A 24136-nucleotide genomic window follows, 5' to 3' on the forward strand; every position below is an offset into this window, starting at 1 on the left:
TGGGACCCTTTCACTCTGTTAGTAGCAATGTAAAATGATGCAGCCACTGTGGAAGACAGTATGGAGGTTCACCAAAAATTAAAAATAGAAGTACCACATGATTGAGCAATCTCACTTCTGAGTATTTATTCAGGAAGAACAGAAATTAGCACCTTGAAGAAATACCAGTACTTCAGTGTTCATTACAACACTATTCACAATAGTCAAGAGGTGGAAACAACCTTACTGTCCATGAACACACAAACAGATAAAGAAAATGAGATATATACATACGCTGGAATATTATTCCATGCTAAAAAAGAAGGAAATCCTGCAATACGCAATAACATGGATGAACCTGGAAGACATTAGGCTAAATAGAATAAGTCTGTCACAGAACAAATACTGCATGGTTCTACTTATATGAGGTATCTAAAATAGTCAAACTCATAGAATTAGAGTAAAACAGTGGATATCAGGAATTGGGTATGTGGAAGGAGAAACTGCTAATCAGTGGACATAAAGTTTCAATCATGCAAGATCAATAAATTATAGACATCTGCTCTACAAATTGTGTCTATAATTAACAATGCTATGTTATATACTTAGAACATTTGCGAAGAGGATAGATCTCATTTTAAGTGTTCTTACTATAGTGAAGTTTCTTTTTTTTTAAATCTGTAGGTAGATTGATCCTAAAGAGAGGGAGAGAGAACACAAATTACCCAAATTAGAAATGAAAAAGGGGTCACTACTATACATTATATGGATAAGAAAAGGAAAAGAAATGCTATATTAGTACAGACTGTACAGATATTATAAAGAAAAAGGTGTGTGTGTATAAACTTTATTGTAACATACTTGACAACTTAGATAAAATGGCAAATGACTTGAAAGACAAATGTTATCAAATATGCCACAAGAAGAAATAGATCTTAATAGCCTATTATCTAATAGAGAAATTAGATTTGTAAATGAAAATCTCCCACAAAGTAAACTCCAAGACTTGAGGAATTCACCTGTGAATATTTTATAACACCTACTGCAAAACAAATACCAAATCAATAAAAATTATTTTATAAAATAGAATAAGAAAGAACAATTCTCAAATTATTTATAAGGACAGTCTCACTCTGTCCAAATCTAATCAAAGACATTCCTAGAAAAGAAAATTATGGACCAAGTATTCCCCATGAACACTGATGCAAAAATCACTAACCAAATATTAGCAAGTGAATAGAAAAATATATAAAACATAGCATACATCATGAACAAAAAGTTTATACAAGAATGCAAGGATATTTGGTGCTCAGCTATAAATCAATGTATTATAATTAACCATATTACCAAAATAAAGGAAAAATAATTTGATCATTGCCATTGAAAAAGAAAATGTATTTGGCAAAATTATACACCATTCATGGTAAAAACTTATAGTAACTAGGAACAGAAGGAAATTTTCTCAATTTGAAAAAGATCATCTGCAAAAATCTACATCTGATAGCATAAGTAACGGTGAAATATTGAAAATGCTTTCCCTGCTCTACATGCAAGTACTTCTATTCCTAGGTGAGCAGTCCATCTTCTGGTTAAAAACCTATTTGCAATTTTTCAGGCCTGTCTATAGACAATTACAAAGGCTTTACCAGGGCTCAGGGAAAAGCTGCCCTCCACACACCAGTTCTAGGAAAAGTTTGTCTATCTTCCCCATTTATTTATTCAATTATTTACACTATTTAGATCATTACATAGATATTTATATAATTCTATGGGTTAGGTTATAATCCATTATTTATCATTATTTATTTTATTTATTTATTATATAGTGCAAATTATTCCAGATTTGGCCATTGGGAGCCACTTCAGGATGGTATATGTGTACATTTCAAATGTCTACATCATAATCCTGATATCCTGATATTAAAAGTCCAAGAGTTGTTATTTTCTAAGTTCATTTGTTACAAAAATTTGAATTTTTATCTTAAAATTTTAAAGTTTTAAATTTACCTTAAACTTTTCAAATAAAGCTCCATAACATTCTTTTACAAAAAGACTGCATCTTGTAAAAATAGGTACTATTTATTGTAAACTGATAGTCTTTATTTTATTTTATTTTTTGGCCACGGTGTGCTGCTTGTGGGATCTTAGCTCCCTGACCAGGGATTGAACCCCGGGCCCTCGGCAGTGAGAGCTCAGAGTCCTAACCACTGGACCGCCAGGGAATTCGCCTGATGTTCTTTTTAATCTACTTTATGTGACAGCCTGAGAGCAGTTATCGTGCTAACACCTGGACACAATCATTTCTAAATAATAGAGATTTAACGTACAATTGCATTTTAAGTTCATAAGAAGAATAAATTTATCAATAGCAAACAAATGTTAAAATTTATAAGCTTTTCAAAGATTCTCTAGATCCTCATTGAAATTGCATATCAGTAATTTGTTTCAACAAGATTATTTCATTTCTCTTCTCATTATGTTTGTGCCTTAGTGAGTTTTAATATTACTTATGCACAATTTTAATGTCTTTTAAGTTTTATTAAAGAAGTTTAATCAAGTGCAATAAAAATCCCAGATTGAAGATCTTTTTTTTTTCTTTCTTTATTAAAAGTAAAGTGCTGCCAAGAGTCTGGATGAGAACTATGGGATTCTATATCCAACAGGAAATCTATTTTTTAATAAAAAGAGACTCTTGATAAACTCTATGCTTGAAGCAAATTTCAAAAGCATTTGCTATAGCCACAGAGCCTTTTAATTCCTTAACACTCACACACAAATCTTAATAACTTCCTTCTTGACTATAGGTTTTAGCCACTTCTCTGAAAAGGAAATGGTTTAATATATACATTGTAAAGTTAGCAAAAATATATTTGAATATGTTATGTAGAATTTAAAACTTTCTAGTTAATAAAATACTAATCTCATCAAATATTTGAATACTTCTAATTGTTAAAATGTCAATTCTTCCCGTTTCCTATGTAGCCAAAGGCAGTTTCATAAAGAATTCTATGGAGAGCAAAAGGAAATGTTTGGATAAAATGAATAATTCTGAAAAACACCTTCTGTGTTTAATTGTTAATAATGCTTAAATAATTATGTATCCTCTAAATGTAAATATAGAGCTGTTGATAATTTAACCAAGGCAAGCATCAGTTTTAAATCCCCATAAGAATAAAAAAAATGCTTTGTCACAAGGGAACTCTACCTAATGCACTGTGGTAACCTAAATGGGAGGGAAATCCAAAAGGGAGGGGATATATGTATATGTATGGCTGATTCATTTTGCTGTGCAGTAGAAGCTAACACAACATAGTAAAGCAACTATACCCCAATAAAAATTAATTTAAAAAATGCTTTGTGATTAAAATCTTCTCATAAGGTACATATTTAGCTTCTTAATTTTAAAGAAAGGACAAAGATCACAATAATGCTGGACATGGTTATCATGCAAAAAGATATTTTGTATTTATTATTCTAGTCAAATTAATATACTGTGAAGGAAATATTTCCTGTTTCTACACTTTGCTCTTTTGATAAATGGTCTGGTCAATGATATGCTATAAATATACTTCTATAAAAATTGGTTTTCTATAGTTTATTTGTATATCATGTGTACTAAACATGGCAAGAGTAGCTATTATTGATATTTTAAGTCCTTATAAATAAAATTGAATTTTAGAAACTTTTAATTTTGATTCCATCATACTATAACATTTTACTGTGATTAACTAAAGAATGTTTGCATTTGTTGATATGCAAATAATAATTTTCTACTTATTTGAAACTAAAAAAAGACTTATTTTCCAGTTAAAGCAGATGTAAAAATGGTATTCATACGCATTGCTCTCTCCAAAAATTAAGAACACTACATAGAAAAAATAAAATCAGAAAAATTAATTCCACATTCCAAGGAACAAAGGTGTTGTTCTATATTAGCTATCTCTTACTACATAACCCATTAGTCCAAAGTTTAGTAGCTTAAAATAACAAGCACTTATTACCTCATAGTTTCTGTGGTTAAGGATGGAGACACAGGATAGCTGGGTCCATTTCTTCAAGATCTCTCACAAGACTGCACAAAATGTAGGCCACGGACATAGTTGTCTCAAGGTTCGCATGATCTCTTTCCAAACTAATTCAGAGATAGTTGGCAGAATTCAGTTTCTCACAGGCTTTTAAACGGAGGCCTCAATTCTTCAAGAGCCATTTGCTGGAGGCCTCCCCTAATTCCTTGCCTCTTTTTTTTAAACTTTTTATTTTACATTGGAGTATAGTTGATTAATAATGTGACAGTTTCAGGTGTACAGCAAAATGATTCAGTTATATATATACATATATCTATTCTTCAAATTCTTCTCCCATTTAGGTTGTTACATAATATTGAGCAGAGTTCCCTGTTCTATACAGTAGGTCCTTGTTGTTTATCCATTTTAAACATAGCAGTGTGTACATGTCAATCCCAAACTCCCTAACTATCCCTTCCCCCACCTTCCCCCCCGCCCCCTGCTAACCATAAGTTCGTTCTCTAACTCTGTCTCTTTCTCTTTTGTAAGTTCATTTGTATCATTTCTTTTAGACTCCGCTTATAAATGATATTTCTCTTTCTCTGTCTGACTTACTTCACTCAGTATGACAATCTCTAGGTCCGTCCATGTTGCTGCAAATGGCATTACTTCATTCTTTTTAATAGCTAAGTAATAATCCATTGTATATATGTGCCACATCTTCTTTATCCATTCCTCTGTCAATGGACATTTAGGTTGCTTCCATGTCTTGGCTATTGTAAGCAGTGCTGCAATGAACATTGGGGTGCATGTATCCTTTCAGACCATGTTTTTCTCCAGATATATGCCCAGGAGTGGGATTGCAGGATCATATGGTAGCTCTATTTTTAATTTTTAAAGAAACCTCCATACTGTTCTCCATAGTGGCTGTACCAATTTACATTCCCACCAACAATGTAGGAGGGTTCCTTCTCTCCACACCCTCTCCAGCATTTATTGTTTGTGGATTTTTTGATGATAGCCATTTTGACTGCTATGAGGTGATATCTCATTGTAGTTTTGATTGCATTTCTCTAATAATTAGCGATGTTGAACATATTTTCCTGTGCCTCTTGGCCATCTGTGTGTCTTTTTTGGAGAAATGTCTATTTAGGCTTGCCTCCTTATAGATTATTTTACATGACACCTAGCTTCATCAGAGTGACCAAGTGAAAGGGTAAGAAAGTGCCAGCAAGAGAGAGCGAGTGTGTGCTAGCAAGAAATAGTGCTAGCAACATGAAAAGTATGTTGATAGAGTAATCATAGAGGTAAATTCTACCACCTTTGTCATATTCTATTTTTTAGAAGCAAGTCTACACCCAGTGCACACTCAGGAAGAGAGGATTACACAGGAGCTGGAAAACCCGGATGTGAGAACCACTGGGAGCTATGTCAAATGCTGTCTAGCACAAGCCCTGTTCCCAATCACAAACTGTGACATACAGAAGTCAAATGCTTTACTCCTGTATCAAAATAAAGGAAGATGCTGAGGTCTACATCCCTTGAGTGTGTGTATGTGTGCACATGTGTGTGTGCACACGTGTGTGTGTACAGCACATATACATAGGTACATACATACATACTTATTTATAGCGATGATGAGCCAGTTATCTCACTAAGTTGAGAAAACAAAGATGGGAGTTTTGAGAAGCTAAGGCAGCTAGATCTTGCAGGACAGACTACTGGAGAAAAGGAAGCTATGCAGAGGAAGCATGCAATAAATCTTCACATGGATCACTTTGGGTCCTTAGCAGAATACAAATATGCATATGTAGAATGAAATTTCACAATATTGAGAAATGACTTTGGAGAAGTAAGGTGAGTAATCCTGAGTTCACACAGGGCTGGGAGACACTGAAGCTCCAACTAACCAGATTTAAGGGTCCTTTTGAAAACCCAGAGCATTCAACAGAGATTCCAGAAGATTCATACCTTAATATAGAATTAAGCTAGCCCTAGAATAAAGAAAAGTTTTTGTTTCCCCAGAAAAACAAAAGGCTTAAAAACAGCCTCAGAAGGATCAAGTCTGTCAATCATTAGTTAATTAACTCCCAAAACAAAGTCAACAATCTTTAAAGAAATACTTATAATATGGCACTTGAAAATATAAGATATACAACAATAAAACTGAGCATCTTATTAAAAATAATTGTACATTCAAATAAACAGAGAAATATATCACTAGGAGAAATGAAAAAATAAAATGAATCCCCAATTTGAAAAGAATTAGGAAAGACCTAGAAATGGACTTCAATACATTTATTTTAAATATGTCCATATATTTAACGTATATTATTAATTTAGTGTGAAAAGAAATTAAATAAAAATAAATAAATAATACTTCTAGATATGAAAAATGAAATAGATAAAAAAGGGGAAATAACTTATTTTAGTTAACAGTGGATTAGAAACTGTAATTCACTAAATTTAAGACATAGCAAACAAAAGCACAAGGGGAAGAATATCCAGAACCAATTGACCTGTGCTATTAGCAAGCAATCTAACATACATGTAACTGGTATCTCAGAAAAGGGATAAGGGAAGGAGACAGAGAAAAATATTTAAAGAAATAATGACCAGCATTTTTTTTTCAAATGTGTGAAGCACAATAAAACCACAGATCCAAGAAGTACAATCAGTATCTACTGCGTAAATACAAAGAAACTCACACAAGGCATATATTAATCAAATTACTAAAACACAGTGATAAAGTGACAATCGAGTCTGTGTGTAAATACATTTTTTAAAATTGTGATAAAAAACACATGAGACTACCCTCTTAAAAATTTCTAAGTGAACGGTTCAATATTGTTAACTATAAGCACAAAATGTTGTACAGCAGATCTCTAGAACTTTTTCATCTTGCACGACAAAACATTATACCCATTGAACAGCAACTCCCATTATACCCAGTGAACAACTCCCATCTTCCCCACCTCCACCCCTGGCAACCATCATTCTACTTTCTGCTTCCATGAATTTAGCTAATTTAGATATCTCTTATAAGTGAAATCATGCAGTATTTGTCCTTCTTGTGACCGGCTAATGTAATTTAGCATAACATCTTCCATGTCATCCATGTTGCTGCATATTGCAGGATTTCTCTCTTTTTAAAGGCCTAATAATACTCTGCTCTATGTATGCACATACCACATACTCTTTACCCATTCATCTGTCAGTGGACATTTAGGTTGTTTCCACCTCTTGGCTAGTATGAATAATGCTGCAATTAACCTGGGAGAGCAAATATCTTTTGAAGATCCTGATTTCAGTTCTTTTGGATATATACTCAGAAGTGAGATTGCTGAATCACATGGTAGTTCTATCTTAATTTTGGGAAAAATTTCCATATATTCCCACAAACCACATAATAGGGTTCTAATTTCCCCACTTCCTCTCCAAAACTTATTTTGTTTTCCTTTTTGTTTTTGATATTGGCTATCCTAACAGGTGTGAGGTGATATAACATGTGGCTTTAATTTTCATTTTCTTGATGATTAGTAATTTTGAGCACCTTTTCATAAACCTATTAGCCATTTGTGTGTTTTATTTGGAAAAGTGTCTTTTCAAGTCCTTTGCCCATTTTAATGGGTTATTTGCTTTTTTGCTATAGAGTTGGAGTGCCTTGTATATTTTGAACATTAACATCGTATTAGATATGTGGTTTGCAAATATTTTCTTTTATCAGATATGTGGTTTGCAAATATTTATCCCATTCTGAGGTTGCCTTTTCACTCTTTTGCTTGTTTCCTTTGCTGGGCAGAAGATTTTTTTAGTGTGATGTAACCCCACCTGTCCATTTTTGCTTCTGTTGACTGTGCTTTTGGTTTCATTAACAAGACCAATGACATGAAGTTTTGCGCCTATGATTTCTCCAAGGAATTTTATCTTTTCAGATCTTACGTTTAAGTCTTTGATTCATTTTGAGCATTTTTTGTATGATGTAAGATAAGGATCCAAATTCCATTCTTTCATATGTGTATATCCAGTTTTCCCAACACCGTTTGTTAAAGAGACCATGCATTTCCCATTGTGTATTCTTGGCAATTTTGTTGAAGATTAGTTGACTGTGTATGCATGGATTTTTTTCTGGGCTCTCTATTCTGTTCCATTGGTCTATAGGCCTATCTTTATGCTAGTACTATACTGTCTTGCTTATTGTAGCTTTGTAATAAGTTTTGAAATCAGGAAGTGTGAGACTTCAAAAAACTTTGTTCTTCTTTCTCAAGACTGTTTTGACTCTTGAGGTCATTCTTGGTTATATATGAATTTTAGAACTGTCTTTTACATGTTTGTAAAAATCCCACTGGGATTTTGACAGGGATTGCATTGAATCTATAGATCACTTTGGAAATTTTAACAATGTTAAATCTTCTAGTCCATGAACATGGGATGTTTCAATTTATTTGTGTTTCAGCAGTATTTTGGAGTTTTCAGTGTATAAATCTTTCACTTCCTTGGTCAAGTTTATTCCTAAGTATTTCATTCTTTTGATGCTAGTGTGAATAAAAATTTTTTTCTTTCTGTTCTTAGAGGAAAAGCTTTTAGTCTTTAATTACTGAGTGTGATAATAGCTGTGGGTTGTTTCATATATATTCTTTATTATGTTGAGAAAACTTACTTCTAATCCAGTGAGTATTTTTATAATAAAAGGGTACTGAATCTAGTTAGATGCTTTTTCTGCATCTATTGAGATGTACTGTGATTTTTAACCTAGTACTCTTAATATGGTGTATCACATTGATTGATCTGCATATGTTGAACCATCCTTTCATCCCATGGATAAAACCCACTAGATCATGATATACGATCCTTTTAATGTGCTGTTGAATTTGTTTCTTAGTATCTCATTGAGGATTTTTGCATCTGCATTAATCAGGAATATTGTTTTTTAGTTTTCTTCTGATGTCTTTTTCTGGTTTTGGTACCATGATAATGCTGGCTTCATAAAATGAAATTGGAAGTGTTTCCTCCTCCTCAATTTTCTGAAAGAGTCTGAGGAGGATTGGCATTATATCTTTAAATGTTTAGTAGAATTTATCAGTGAAACCATACGGTCTTGGGCTTCTCATTTATTAGGGGGTTTCTGACTACTAATTCAGTATAAAAGTGATACCTAAAAACAGTCTAAGAAAAAGTCACATTGCATAGAGAAAAATACCACATACGTCTCACTAATACAATCATAACCAAGACGACGATGGAATGAAATTGTTAAAGAATTAAAAGAAGAAAAAATGTCACTCTACAATTCTATGTCCACAGAAAATACTCTGCTAAAATTAAGGCAAATTAAAGACGTTTTCAACAACAAAAAGCTGATAGACTTTACTTCTAGCAGACAAGCACTACAAGAAATGTAGTAAAACAAAAAAAAAATGTCAGATGAAAACACGGATCTACACAAAAGAAAGGAGAGTGATGTAAATCATAAATATGTTGGCCAATATATATTTTTTATTTTATTGGAGTATAGTTGCTTTACAATGTTGTGTTAGTTTCTGTTGTACAACTAAGTGAATCAGCTATATGTATACATATATCCCCTCCCTCTTGGACCTCCCTCCCACCCCCACGTCCATCCCACCTATCTAGGTCATCACAGAGCAGTGAGCTGAGCTCCCTGTGCTATACAGCAGGTTCCCACTAGTTATCAGTTTTACACACGGTAGTGTGTATATGTCAATCCTAATCTCCCAATTCATCCCACCCCCCCTTCCCCCCATGTCCACACGTCTGTTTTCCACGTCTGCATCCCTAAATATATTTTTTAAATTCTCCTTATTTAACAGGCTCAGAATATGTTTCAGTACATTTTAAAGAACTGGAATCATACAAAGTATCTCAGATGACCGTGAAATTAAACTAGAATTTAAAACCAGAAAAATATATTAAAAATATTCAAATGTTTGCAGAATAAACAATACATCACTAAATATCATATGTCAAAGAATAAATCTGAAGTAAAAATAGAAAAAAATTTGAAATAAGCAGTGCTTAGAAGGAAAGTACAGCTCTAAAATTTAAATAGAAAAAATATCTCAAATCAGTATGTAGGATTCTACTTAAGAAAACTAGAATAAAGAAGAGCAAATAAAACCCAAAGAAAGTAGAAGGAAGGTAAAATAAAGATGAGTCAAAATTAATGAAAAAAAAGTTAAATGGAAATATTCATAAAAACAAAAGATGGTTCTTTTACTAGATCAACATAATTTACAAAATTCCAGCTAGGCTAATTAATAAAAAAAGTATAAAAACACACATTTAAAAGATCAGGATTAAAAAGAAGCAATACTAGAAATAATTCAGACTTTAACAATATACTATGGGAACATATGAACAATAATATGCCAATAAATGTGATGATCTCATCAAAGATTTTGAATTCATAATTAATATCTTCCTATAAAACAATCCCAAGCCAGGATGCCTCCACTGACTAATTCTCTCAAACATTTAAAAATAAAAGTAATGTTAATCCTGCAACAATGTTTCAGAATGTTGAATAACAGCAATGCTTCCTAATTCATTTTATAAGACCAACCTAATTTTTATTTAAGCACATACATACATACACTACAATACCACAAACCAGTATTTCTCTTTAACACATATATGAAAGTGTTTAAGTACATACGAAAGAACTGAATCTACTAATACATAAAAATGATTATAAATGATGACCAAATGGAGTTTATCCAAGGAATCTGAGCTTGATTTAATACTTAAAAAAAATCCATTTAATTCACTATATCAACAGAATAAAGAAAATAAACAATATAATCATCTCAATATGTACAGGGGAAAGCATTTGACAAGCTCTAGATTCATTCATAATAAAATATCTCAGCAAATTAGGGGAAAAATGATTTTGCTTAAACTAGAAAAGGGACTCATGAAAAATGTATAGCTATTAACAACATACTTAATTAAGAACGAATTAATGCTTTCCTCCTAAGATCAGAAGACAGGAATATGTGATCTCACCACCTCTATTTAACTTTGGGCTAGAGTTCTTAGCCAGAAAAGTAAGAGAAGAAAAAAAAAAAGTAAAAGGCGTACATATTTGTAAAAAAAAACAAAATCCGCTTATCTGCATATAACATAAAACATAAAAATTTTTACTTAAAAATCTACAAACAAGTTACAAGTATTAAAAAAGTCAATTTTGCAAGGTTTCAGGACGCAACATGAACATATAAAATACATTTGTTTCTATATACTAGCCACAATATTAGAAATGAAATTCAAGAATGTAAACACAATTACAAAGAGAATGATAAAGTTTAATATTTCCAACACTATGTATTGAAAACTACAAAGCTCTGCTAAAAATTAAAGAAGGTTTAAATAAATGGAAAGATATACCTTGTTTATGCTTTCAAAGAGTCAATATTGTAAAGATGATGGCTACTGTCAAATTGATCTGTACATTTAAAGCAATCTCAATACACACCCCAGCAAATTTTGTATAGAAATTAGTAAGCTGACTTTCAAATTCATATGGAAATTAAAGAACCTATAATAAACTAAAGAAGTTTGAAGAAGGCAAACACAGTTTGAGGGCTTTAACAACCTGGTTTCTACCCTTCCTCTAAAACTGCAGTAATCAAAACAGAGTGATATTTGCATAAGGATAGAAATATAGATAAATGGATCAGAATAAATTATTGAAATATATTGCCATATATATGGCTATTTTAATTTTAACTGGGAAAGGACATTAATATGAATATATGGCCCTGGAACTACTGTTTCTGTGGGAAAAATATAAAATTGACACTTTACATCACAACAAAAAATAATCAGAAATAGATCATAAATCTAAAAATAAAATTTCTAGGGCTTCCCTGGTGGTGCAGTGGTTGAGAATCTGCCTGCCAATGCAGGGGACGCGGGTTCGAGCCCTGGTCTGGGAAGATCCCACATGCCGCGGAGCAACTCGGCCCGTGAGCCACAATTACTGAGCCTGCGCGTCTGGAGCCTGTGCTGGGCAACGAGAGGCCGCGATAGTGAGAGGCCCGCGCACCGTGATGAAGAGTGGCCCCCGCACCGCGATGAAGAGTGTCCCCCGCTTGCCACAACTAGAGAAAGCCCTCGCACAGAAACGAAGACCCAACACAGCCATACATACATACATACATAAAAAGAATGTAAGCAGACAAGAATAGCATTAAAAAAATTTTAAAAAATAAAATTAAAAAAAATAAAAATAAAATTTCTAGAAGAAAAAGAAGAAAGTGGGAAAATATATTCGCAATCTGGATTGGGCTAAAATTCTTACACAGGAACTCAAAATGGGATGCATTTAAAATAATTGATAAGTGAACTATATAAAAACTAAAAATTACTATTATTTGTAATACTTCATTAAGTAAATGAAAAGGCAATACACAGCTTGGAAAATATTCACTATATATATATATAAAACAAGGGAATTTTATACAAAATAAACACTTGGAACTCTATAATCCCAATAATAACTGAACAAAAGATTTGAACAGATACTTCTCAAATAGATGATAAACAAATGTTCTATAAGGGCATAAAAACGTCAAAAATATTTTTAATCAGGGAGATGCATATTAAAACTACATACCCATCAGAATGGTTATTAAGGAAAAGACTAAATATCAAGTGCTGTCAAGGATGCTGAACACCTGGAACTTCAATTCATTGTTTTTGGGAATGTAAAGCACTAAAACCATTTGGAAATCAATTTGGCAGTTTCTTATAAAGTTAAACACATGTATACTTAGGATAAGATCTAGCAATTCCACTCCTTGATATCTTCCCAAAAAAAATAAAAAACCTATTCCCCACAAACACTTAGATGGGATACAAATGGTCATAGTAACTTAGTTCACTATAGCCTAAAACTGTAAACTACCCAAATACCATCTTAAGATAAATGTATAAACAAATTGTTGTATATACTATAATGGAATGCTATTCAGCAATAAAAAGGAAAATGTATTGATGTAATAATGAGTGGATATCAGTAACACTATGCTGTGCCAAAGAAGCCTGTCAGAAACGTGCATCCTCTGTGACTCCATTTATATAAAATTCTAGAAAATGCAAAACTAATCTATAGGGACAGATGAGTGGTTGCCATTGATTCATGATGGAGTGTGAATAGTGAATAAGGATATGAGCATTTAATTAGTTAATGAAGCAGTATGCTCATTAGGAAATAACTACCTGAGGAGAATGGTAAAATACTAAAAACCATACTCTCTGGAGTCTGACCAAATTGAGTTTCAACAGCACATCTACTTGCCATGTACTAAATCCATAGTCTTGAATAATCCCATAAACTTTCTTTGAATCAGTATATTTTCCTGTCAGTGGATTTAATAGTATTTCCTTCTTCAAAAGGAAGCTTTTAGGATTGCAAAGAAGAAAGTTGGAAAAGGCATCAGTCTAGTGCCTGGAAAATTGTAAGAGTTCAATAGGATGGAGTGAAGAAAAGAAAAGAGGGTGGAGAAAGAGAAAAGAATAAAAGGGAAAGAAAAAAAAGAAACAGAGAAAGGATAAAGGAAAAAGAAACAGACAAAGGAGAAGAGAAAGGAAGAAAGAAAGAAAGAAAGAAAGAAAAGAAAGAAAGAAAGAAAGAAAGAAAGAAAGAAAGAAAGAAAGAAAGAAAGAAAGAAAGAAAGAAAGAAAGAAAGAAAGGAAGGAAGGAAGGAAGGAAGGAAGGAGAGGCAGGGAGGGAGGGAGAAAGGAAGGAAGAAAAAGAAAAAGAGATATAAAGAATGAGACCTAGCTATTGAACTTCCTGTGACTCAGTTTTTACTTGTATAAAATGGGGATCATAATCTTTATTTTACAGTCTTGTTTGTGTGTATTAAGAAGAATACTTTCTATACCATTTCACATTCTAAGAATGTTTCACTATAGAAACACAAGTATGAAACAGACACCAAAATATCTTTAGTTTATTACTGTCCGTCCATGTCAGTGTACCTCAATCAGGGATATGCTTTAAAAATGTGTAAGAATTTTCAAACTACATCCCCAAACTTGCCTCATTCAATATAGCAAAATGAGAGGGTGCTAAACATAGTTTGGAAAAGTTTCCTCAGAAGTTCTATTTTACTGTCCAATTCTCAAATATCTGCAAAAATGATAAAATGAGACATCATAACTATACATGTATTTATGGAATTCATGAAAATACTTTCCATATTAGTGTTTATTTTATATCAATTATATAATTTAAAGCTAGAATTACAGTATGACTTTTTTTAAGGTTCTGTTTTTCGGAAATAAAAAGAAAGTGAAGGAGAGAGAAAGAATATTTTTGGTGGAGCAAAACTCTTGATACCTGCCTCTTGATTTTAAATTGTAATATATTCCAAAAATAAACAACTCTAATATTTAGTAATTATATATAAAGGTTTCAGATGTATTTTATTTTTCAGCTACTTATAAGAGTAATATTTCCAAGCAGATATATTTAAAGATGACATCTTTTTAAATATATATTCAAGAAATGACGATAATGATTTTTCCTTATCTATTTGTGACCCTATAATCAATAGGAAATGGCCATTTATAAATATGATATAATGATAAATAAAAATTTAATATGCATATAGCATTTAATCTGTGTGTGTGTGTTTGCAATCTTAGAGCAAAATTTTATTAGTTTATGCTAAACAATAAAGGAAATAATTATGAAAGTGTTAATATGATACTCCCATCTCATGGATAAATCTTCATGAGAAAGTAAGATTGATTGTTTTATAAGTTTAGTTGTCAAATTAAAAAATCTGCTCGTTCTTTTAGGGAATTTTCCTGTTTTACTTTATTCATAGAGTACTCTTGAGCCACATATTTGATGCCAAATGACATGTAAATGTTTTTTTAACAAAAAAGAAAAAATGTTACATTTTAAAGAAAAAGATATTAAGTATGTATAGAGTTATAAATGCTTTCATTATTCATCTACTACTTACATTTCTTAATATCTTATATCTTAATTAAAAAGCTGAATCTTAGATATATAAACTGATATGAAATAATTTCATAACGTTCTAATTTTTCAAGTACTATGATCAAAGATAGTTATAGAGATGATGAGTGGTTTGTTTTAGCAAATAATTTTGTCCATTTTTATATCTTTGTAGTTCAAGATTCAGCTAGGCACAAGAACAGGTGATCATCCAATAAGGCAGAGAGCATTAACGAGGTCAGTCCAAGACAATCCAAATGGGTGAATCATGCAACTTGAAATATATGAACGACATTCAGAGTTTGAAAGTTGTAAGCAATCACCAGAAATTTTGGACATCAAGCAGCAGAATTCAGCCCTATCTCCAATAACTTTTTCTAGATCCTTTCATCTAATCAGCAGTCATAAGATAGAATTCCTTTTTCATACTCTAGAAAAGAAAAAACTTTAATTGATAATTAGTCAAATGCATCTTCATAATTTAGTTCTTAATGTTGTTGTTTGTTTTTTTAACAGCTATATTGAGGAATAATTCACATGCCATAAAAATCCATCTACTTAAAGTGTAAAATTTAGGGTTTTACTAGATTCACAGAGTTATGCACACATCATCTCAATCTAATCTTAGAACATTTTCATCATCTCCAAAGAAACACCACATTAATTTGTGATCACTCTCCATTCCTTACCTCCCTATACCCCAGGCCTAGGCAACCAGTAATTTTCTTTTCTATCTCTATATATTTGCTTATTCTGAACATTTTCTATAAATTACACTATATAATATGTAGATTTTAGTAACTGGCTCTTTCACTAAGCATAATGTTTTCAAAGTTTACCCTTGTTGTGGCTTGACTCACTACGTCATTCCTTTCTATGGTCAAATACTATTCCATTGTATGGATATGTCACATGTTATTTATCCATTCAATAATTGATAAACATTTGGATTGTTTCCACTTTTTTTGCTATTACGAATAATGCTATGAACATTCTTCATAAGCTTCTGTGTGGATATAGGTTTTTATTTACCTTGGGTATACATGTAGAAATAATATTACTGGGTCATATAGTAACTATAGTTAACATTTTAAGGAACCACCAAATTATTTTTGAAAGCAGCTGCACCATTTTAAATCACCACCAGCAATATATGAGGGTTTCAAATTCTTCACATCCTCACCAACACTTGTTATCCTCTCATTTTAATTATAGCCATCATGGTTGGTAGGAAGTAGTCTTTTACAGTTTTGATTTGCATTTCCCTAACGACTGATGATATTGACCATCATTTCATTTGTTTGTCATTTGTATTGTTTTTTGAGAACTATGTATTCAAGTAATTTTATTGTGATCAAAAAAGAGACTATATGAATTCAATTTTTCTAAATTTATTGAGACTTGTTTTGTGGACTCAAGTATGGTCTAGCCTGCAGAATGTTCCATGTACACCTGAAAAGAATGTGTATTCTGCTTTTGTTGGATAAGTGTTCTATACATGTCTAGAAAACATGCAGAGTTGTTCAAGTCCAGTATTTCCTTACTAAGCTTCTGTCTAGATATTCTATCCTAACTGAAAGTGTGATAATGAAAACTCTAACAATTATTTTAGAACTCTGTTTCTCTTTTCAATTCTGTGGATATTTGCTTCATATATTTTGGGACTCTGTTGTTGGTGCATATATGTTTATAATTGTTCTATCTTCCTGATGAATTGACCCTTTTGTCAAAATGTAATATATAACTTGGTCTCTTGTAACAGTTTTTGACTTTAAGTCCATTTTGTCTGATATTAGTATAGTCACTCTTGCTCTTTTTTTGTTACTATTTGTATAAAATGTCTTTTTCATCTTTTCACTTTTATCTATTTGTGTCTTTGGATGTGAAGTCAATCTCTGGTAGACAGTATGTATTTGGATAATTTTTTTTATCCGTTCTGTCAATCTCTGCTTTTTGATTGGAGAGTTTAATCTATTTACCTTTAAAGTAATTACTATAAAGGAAGAATTTATTTCTGTCATTTTACTATTTGTTTTCAACATGTCTTTCAGATTTTTTGTCCCTCCATTAGTGACTTCTTTTTCTAAGAGTTTTGTGGTGTACAATTTAGCTTCTGTTCTCATTTCCTTTGGTGTTATTGTTTAGATATTTTCTTAATAGAGAACATGGAGAGTGGAATTAATATCCTAAATTTATTAAAATCTAGTTTTAATTGATATTTACTTAGCTTCAATAGCATACAAAATTTTCTCCTATACAGTTCCACCTCCCCTTTATGTTGTTATAGTCACAAATTACATCTTTCTATAGTATACTTATAAATATATATTCTATAATTATTGTTTTATGCATTTGCCTTTTGAATAATACAGGAAATAAAAAGAGAAGTTAAAAACCAAAATAACAATAATACTGGCTTTTATATTTACCTATGTAGTTACTTTTAATCCGGTTCTTTATTTCTTTGTACGGTTTCGAGTTACTGACTAGTATCCTTTTCTTTCAGCCTGAAGGACTCCTTTTAGCATTTATTGCAGAGCAGGTCTACTAGTACCAAACTCTTTCAGCTTTTTTTTTTTTTTTAATCTAAAAGTATCTTAATTTCTTCCTTATTTTGAAGGATAGTTTTGTCAAATATAAAATTCTTGGTTGACAATTTTTTCTTTTACCATTTAAAAAATATCATCCACTCCCTTCTGGTTGCCGTGGTTTAAAATGAGAAATCTCCTATTAATCCTATTGAAGATACACTGCTATACATGAGGAATCACTTCTCTCTTGCTTCTTTCAAAGGTTTTCTCTTTGTCTTATTGTAATATGTCTTTGTGTGGATTTCTTTGGGTTTATTTTCCTCTGATTTTTTGAGCTTCTTTATTGTGTAGACTAATGTTTATAAAATTCAGAAAGTTTCAGCTATTATATCTTCATTTATTCTTTCTGCCCCATTTATCTTTTTTTTTTACACCTAGGATTCCCATTATGCATATGTTGGTATGCTTCATGATAATCCACAGGTCTTTTAGTCTCTGTTTAATTTTTTTTTTTAACATCTTTATTGGAGTATAGTTGCTTTACAATGGTGTGTTAGTTTCTGCTTTATAACAAAGTGAATCAGTTATACTTATACATATGTTCCCATCTCTCTTCCCTCTTGCATCTCCCTCCCTCCCACCCTCCCTATCCCACCCCTCTAGGTGGTCACAAAGCACCGAGCTGATCTCCCTGTGCTTCCCACTAGCTATCTATTTTACGTTTGGTAGTGTATATATGTCCATGCCACTCTCTCACTTTGTCACAGTTTACCCTTCCCCCTCCCCATATCCTCAAGTCTATTCTCTAGTAGGTCTGTGCCTTTATTCCCGTCTTACCACTAGGTTCTTCATGACCTTTTTTTTTTTTTCCTTAGATTCCATATATATGTGTTAGCATACTGTATTTGTTTTTCTCTTTCTGACTTACTTCACTCTGTATGACAGACTCTAACTCCATCCACCTCACTACAAATAACTCAATTTCGTTTCTTTTTATGGTTGAGTAATATTCCATTGTATATATGTGCCACATCTTCTTTATCCATTCATCCGATGATGGACACTTAGGTTGCTTCCATGTCCTGGCTATTGTAAATAGATCTGCAAATTGATACAGCCACTATGGAGAACAGTATGGAGGTTCCTTAAAAAACTAAAAATAGAACTAGCATATGACCCAGCAATCCCACTACTGGGCATATACCCTGAGAAAACCATAATTCAAAAAGAGTCTGTTTAATTTTTTTATTCTTTATGCTTTCTGTTCCTCAGAAGAAATAGTTTCAATTATCTATCCTCAAGTTCATTAATCCTACCTTATTCTATTGATTCTATATTCTGCCTGCTCAAATCTGCTATTGCGATTCTCTAATGAATTTTTATTTTAGTTATTGTAATTTTAAGCTCCTGAATTAGTTTGTTCCTTTTTACAATTTCTATCTCTTTATTCACATTTTCAAGTTTATACATCATTCTCCTGATTTCCACTACTTCTTGCCCATGGTTTCCTTTAACTTTTTGAACCTATTTAAAAGTCAATTTGTAGTCTGTATTTAGTTAATCCAACATCTTTGTTTCCTCAGGGACACTTTTTGAAAGTTTCCTTTATAAATGGGACACACGTTTGTTTTTTTTTTACATGATTTATAATATTTTACTAAAAAATCGACATTTTTAACATTTTAATGTTACCTATGAAAAGTAGATTCTCTTCCTTAGACTTTTCATTAATTTCTCTGTTTATTTAGTGACTCTTCAAAACTATTTCTGTAAATGTATGAGCTTTGTCATGTATAATCTCTGAATTCTCTGTTACTTCAGCTTGTGTTCAGCTAATGTTTTGACAGATATTTCACTGAATGATAGAATGCAGAGAGAGAGAAAGAGAGAGAGAGAGAGAACTCTCAGTCATTGCAGACTTGCTCTGTACTGTGGGACTCCTTTGATGCTTAGCTAGGCTGTTTACAACTCTACCTTAGCTTTTACTTCCTGATGGCACTGAGACTAGCAAAGAGGTAAAATCTTAGGGTCCCCTCAGGTTTCTTCTGGGTATGTGCCCTGCCCAGGGCATACACATGACTTTCCAAATTTCTCAGTGTACATGGGCACTTTTGAATTCTCTAATTTTCCAAAGAAACTCTTTCCCCAGATTTATTTTCCCAGATTTTAGTTGTTCCATTGTTTGCTTCAACTGTAACCTTTTGCTCCAGGAAATTGCAGGTTTTTGTGTTGTTTGTTTACCTTAAACTATTTTTGAGAAACACCCACCACATTTCTACACTGAGTGAATTCTGATTTAGGCAAAACAAAGGTAAGCACCTTGAGTCAGTCCTTCAGGCAGCCCCTAGATGGAATAAATGACATAATTCTTTGATAATAAATTCTGCTCTGATCCCTCTGTTTTCAGGGACCAGGATTCTATATTAGAAACAAAGAGTGCCACCTCCAAGCCACCACAATGAAGGGGAGGGAATTAGGGCAAGGCCAAGCAAAAATACCACATTTTTCTACCTTTCTAAAGTTCCCTTTTTCTTGATTCAGCTGACTGTTTTCCAGAGTTCTAAACAGTTGATAGGTGTTTTCTTTGAGTACTTCTGGCTTCCACATCTCAAATGAGAAACTGAATGCATTTCAAATTGGTTTTCTCTTATAAGTAACATATCCTTTCTTTCTGGTTGATTTCAAAAACTTTTTTTTTCTCTTCAGTTTTCAGAAATTTAATTGTGATATATTTTTGTGTGGATTTCCTTGAGTATTGCATTTGGTGTCTATTCAGTTTATTAAATCTCTAGGCTTATGTCATTTCCAAAATTTGAGAAGTTTTCAGTCATAATTTCTTTAAATACATTTTTGGTTCAACACTGTGTCCTTTCTTTTGGGAATCTGATGATTAAAAGGTTAACTTTTTAAAAATTATTGTCTCAAAATTCTGTGAGATGTTCATATTTTTTCAGACTATTTTCTCTATTGTTCAGATTTGGTACATTCTATTGATTTGTCCTTAAGTTCACTGACTCAGTCCTCTGTAATCTATACTCTGCTATTGAGCCCAACCAATGAGTTTTTATTTCAGTTACTGTATATTTCAGCCTCATTATTTCCATTTGGTTATTTTTATATACAATTTTTATTTCTTTTGAGAGATTTTCTATGTTTTAATTTGCTTCTGTAAAATCCCTAATTCCTTGTTGAAGCATTATTATGATAATTACTTTAAAATATTTGTAAGATAATTCCAACATCTAACTCATATCAGTACTGGCATCTATTGATTGTCTTTTGTCATTCATGCTGTCATTTTCCTGATTCTTGGTATGACAAATGACTTTAACTTCATCCTTAATATCTTAGATAGTATGACACTCTGATGCTTATTTATCTTGTTTTTATAGCAGGACATCTCCCTGGTGAGGTGTAGCACATTGGCCTGGTGGTTGTGTATATTCAGCTTTCCCTTAGACCCCACCAACTCCACTTCATCAAAATTGGAGCGGCTACCCATACTGTTTCATTGCAGATGGGTAGATGGAAGTTCAGCTCCCTTTGGTTCAGCCTGACACCTTCCTGGTGAGAGAGGACACTAACTCATATCATTTCAGTGCCTCCTAGTTGTGGGGGTGGGGTAATATCATCATCAACAAGGAAGGTGGAAGTGGAAGGATTACTCACACTGTTTTGTTGTTGCAGGTTGGGAGCAGAAGCTTTTGTCTCCTTTGGGACCAGCTGACACTAGGAGACAGTGTGGAAGAAATAGAGTGCCAACTAGACCTTCCTTGCTCCACATCTTTCTGCTTCACTGATGCTGGTTGGTTGTGGAACCTCAGATATCCACTGGATCCCACTGATACCAAGAGGACTAGAGCACTGACTATTTCATCTTGAAGAACTTTGTTCTGCATTGATGTCAACTGTGTGCGGAGTCTCAGCTTGCCACTTGACTCACTGACATCACCTCCAGAGTTGATTACTCCATCTGCATCCCCAGTTAACATTATCTTTAGCGATATATCTAAATATATGGCATATCATGTTAGTCTTCCTTTGTAATAGTCCAAAAGCATTCTATTACTCTTTCAATAAAATCCAGATTCGTTATTGCTTCATGAAACTTTTTCAGTTGTTTCTTGCTAATCTTTGCTTTGTCTCTGGCCATTTCCCCATTTGTTGCTTGTGTTTTAGTTATTTTAAACAATTACAATGCCTCATGGTCTCTAGCACATAGTGCATTTTATATTGCCTTAGGTATCGGTTTGCTGTTATATATGTATATGTATGCGTGTGCACGTGTATGTGAAATACTTGTTGCTCATAGTAGCATGTATACTGTGGTAGAGAAATACTTCCATGAAATTACCCTTAATTGGTCCTAATTTTGTCATCTAAATAACCAAAAAAAATCAATAGCTGAAATTTCAAATTTAGTCAGTTATATCACATTTTGGGAGATCTCCAAAATACAAATATGATACTACTACAACTATATAGATTAGTGAATAAATAAAATGAATTAAATCTTTTATTACCTGTATCTCATGGAAAATTCTTTCAAAGAAAAAGTCATGTACTATACAGCCTCATGGGGACAGTGAGAATCACTTCCCATGTATTGTTATACACATTATATGCTAAACACAAACACAGATAAAACCAAATGTACAGCTTGCTGCACAGGAATAGCTGACCGCATATATTACCATCGTGGCAGGTGAACCTTCCCTTTACTGCCAAATTAGTTCCAGGTATGAGATGTTGTTAGTGTCTCCAGTAGTCCTGACTGGTCTAAAATTGGACTGCTTTTGGATTTAAATCTGTGCTACTGTTTTGTTTGTGATGTGATATTCTAGTATTAATACATAACTTCTATAAACAGAAACTAAAGTGTCATCTGATTATTAAAGACTTTACCTTCTACAAGGTCACATTATAGTGGAAATAAATGTAATTATGTACATGTATAATATGATAATTTTACTTTTGGTCAAAGAGGACAAATGTAGAACAGCTGTATTTTCTGTTTTAAAGTTCCCATCAGCCAATTACAGCACATTGATCTGAAAACAGATGGCACTGAAGTCAGGCAGAATTCTCCAGCACTGAGTATTAACATGCAGGAATTTTAGTAATATAGAGCATCACCCATAAGGTAAATCCTGTATGATATTTATCACTGTGCTATTACATAATAATTTTTTTAAGTAAAATTAACCTGATTCTCTATTGTTGACTGATGTTGCATTATATTCATAACCCATTTTCTATCCTAGCAGCCACATTCCCTGGAGAGAAAGAATACTTATGTTTTCAGGGACTTTAAAAAATTTTTTTGGCCAGATGGCTATTAAATGGTCAGAGTTTTTGGATGAATACTAAAACATCTGTTCTCAATATTGTCCTGCTTTCAACAATTCAGCTTGTTAGTAGATGGAGTAAAGTTCCCCTATGAGTTATCTCCCATAGTTGAGACTTATAGGATTACATTTTGTAGGAATAATGAGAAAGAACTGTTAGCACCTATATTAAAAATGTATAGATTCATTTGATAAAATTTTCATACCACACTACAGATGCTCATTGAATTAAATCTCTTTACGCAAAATGACGATTGATCTTTTTACTGCCTATAGAATATAAATGCTGAAGTATAACATATTACATTCATTGCAAGCAAATTAATTCTAAAAACAATATGCATATATACCACAACAAGCCTAAAAAAGCAGAGTTGTACTGATTCTACCACTTAACAACTAAGTTCAATGTAAGAAGACATGCACATCTTGAGATAAATAACTAAGAAAAGAATACTGGCAAAACACGTCCTTTACAAGACAGTTCAAGATATAATTCTTAATATTTCAGTGACATAGGTACAAATAAAACAGGAAAAAATATTGAAATATTACTGGAGGATTTCTGATTCTACAAAGATTATTTCTTCGAGACCCTGTACAACTAAAACACTCTTGCCACAAGCACAGGAAGACTATGATGGATGGAAAGAAGAAGAAAATCAACTTAGGGACCTCCAAACATGATGGATAACACAATGGTGAGTTCCATTGGTTTTCTTATTGCCTCCCACATATCCTGATAAAACATTACAGATTATAGCACCTGCATTACAACAATAACAATTCTAGATGGCAGTAGGATAATATCTTCCTAAACCTAAAGCAGGCAAAGGCTGTTTTTCAAATAGAAAATGAAGAGGATTAATCCCGAAGAAAAAGCAAAACTTCTAATTATCAAAAAATAGTGCTGAGAGTGAAGGGGAAAGGTATAAACTTTGAAGAGATATCTATAGATCATAAGAGGCATAAATGACTTGTACTCAGCATACATGTCATGACAATTTTAAAAACAGAGAATTGCATAGAAAACAGGTTAAAACTTTGAATGGGTATGTCACAAAAGAATATATATAAGTGACTAATGAATAAAAAGATATTCAATATCATAGTAATTACAGAAATGCAAATTAAAACTAAATTAATACACTACATATCTACCAGAATGATTGACTCACAGGAAGTAATTTTACTAGATTTAACCATAGATCTGAAAAATAATAAATTATTTTATTATTTATATCTCAAAAGTAGAGTTTAACCTATGCTGGAATA

The sequence above is a fragment of the Eubalaena glacialis genome, chromosome 1 (assembly GCF_028564815.1).
Source record: "Eubalaena glacialis isolate mEubGla1 chromosome 1, mEubGla1.1.hap2.+ XY, whole genome shotgun sequence".
NCBI classification, from domain to species: domain Eukaryota; kingdom Metazoa; phylum Chordata; class Mammalia; order Artiodactyla; family Balaenidae; genus Eubalaena; species Eubalaena glacialis.